Here is a 2,088-nt window from a genome sequence, read left to right on the forward strand (position 1 = left end):
CTTTTAAGCGGACACGGGGAGACCTCCCCCGTTAAAAGCTCCTTGGTTTAGCTTTTTCTTTTGTGTATTGAGTGGTGTTTAATCATGATGTTTTTCTTACTATTAAACGGCGAGCATTTCTTACTACAAGTAAATGTACGAATGATTTCTTTATCTACAAGCAAGCGTCAAGAAATAACAGTCTGGGCACACAGGCAGTGTCTTCCCGTGTTGCTCGTGTTTGTTTGGGTTATTGTGATATGTGTGGGGCAGACCAGATGTAAATTTATTCAGCGTTAATTCGTACGCGCATTCCGCATGGGGCGCGCCTCCGTCTGTGGCCGGCATACTATACATACACAGCGGCTGTGTCATGTGATAGGATGTATCCAATGGCAGAAAAGAGTGGGGGGTTCAAATTTACCGTACCACAAGGAGCGGTTATTTTCCAGGCGCTCATTTGAAAAGAAGTATTGAAGAAAGTTTGGACCTGTTCTAACCCACAAGTTGTGGCCGTGATACTGCTGTTACCGCCTAGTACCCCCGGTGACGGAATTTGACGCAAAGAGAGGAGGTGGCTATCATTCTGTGCAAGTTTGCTGTTGGAAATCGACACAGAATGGGAAATCACGACCATTGTACCATCCGGATTAATAGAAGCCGAGACTGCAAGCTGAACAAGTTTCGCTTCCAAATATTCCAAGAGTCCAAGACCATCCAACAACACGAGTCATATCGGCCACTACTCTAGATCTTACCGGATTCTTATTCCTGTGGTGGCCAGATGAAACTGTGTGCTCTTTTTAACTTACGCCTTGAAGCTTCGCCCGACACTGGAAATGGGACTGTGGACTTAGATGCTGCACGGAATTGCACAGCCGTTGTGATTGCTTCAACTGCCGACTACATCAGAATGATAGGCCACAAATACCTAGTAGGCTGTAGGTTTTTTTTTTACTTTTCCATGTAATGTTTTCTCGTAATTCAATAAAATTTCAAAGTTTCATCCATTGTATTTTCTTGCTTTAAAACGTGCTTATGATTAACTTTATCCCGCTAAAATAGCACTTATCCATACTTTATAATCACCTTAATGCACACGTATATGAGACGTAGAAAGGGAACTTTAAACATGTCTTAAGGGTGTTTTAGTACGTATTTATGACAACTTTTAGCTGCTAAAAGGACAAATATAGACACATTAAAATCCTCTTAATGCGCATGTATATGAGACTTAAAGAGGCTTCAGAGAAGATAAAAGGGAACTTTAAACATGTCTTAAGGGTGTTGTTATAAGTGTTTATGGCAACTTTAAGCTGCTAAAAGGGCAACAATACACATCTTATAAACATCTTAATGCACACGTATATGAGACGTAAAAAGACTTAAGAGGAAATAAACGTGAACTTTAAACATGTCTTAAGGGTGTTTTAATAAGTGTTTATGACAACTTCAAGCTGCTAAAAGGGCACCAATACACAAAGTATAAACATCTTAATTCACACGTATATGACACGTATAAAGGCTTCAGAAGAAATTAACGTGAACTTTAAACATGTATTAAGGGCGTTTTAATAATCATTTACGAAATATTTAAGCTACTGAAAGGCAACTTAAAAAAACGGAAAATACGGATCTATAAGCACCTAATGATCATCTTTACGCACACGTAAATGAGCCGTAACGATGTTTAAAGTTTTATGAAACGTAATATCTAATTGCAATTTAAATGAGTTTTAATAAACATTTACAACATCTTTAAGCTGCTGAAAGGCAACTTAAAAAACCGGAAAATACGGACCTATCCGCACCTATAAGCCACCTAATGATCATCTTTACGTACACGTAAATAAGCCGTAACAATGCTTAAAGTTTTATAAACGTAACATTTAAATGCAATTTAAATGAGTTTTAATAATTATTTACAACAACTTTAAGCTGCTGAAAGGCAACTTAAAAAACCGGAAAATACGGGCCTATCAGCACCTACGTAAAGACTACGTAACGCCAATCTTTACGTACTCGTATAAGAGATGTATAGATCCGTAAAGAAGGAAATACGTCAACGTTAAGCATCATTTAAGCATGCCTAAATTCCGTTTTTCGTGC

The sequence above is a fragment of the Branchiostoma floridae genome, chromosome 17 (genome assembly GCF_000003815.2).
Source record: "Branchiostoma floridae strain S238N-H82 chromosome 17, Bfl_VNyyK, whole genome shotgun sequence".
NCBI classification, from domain to species: Eukaryota; Metazoa; Chordata; class Leptocardii; order Amphioxiformes; family Branchiostomatidae; genus Branchiostoma; species Branchiostoma floridae.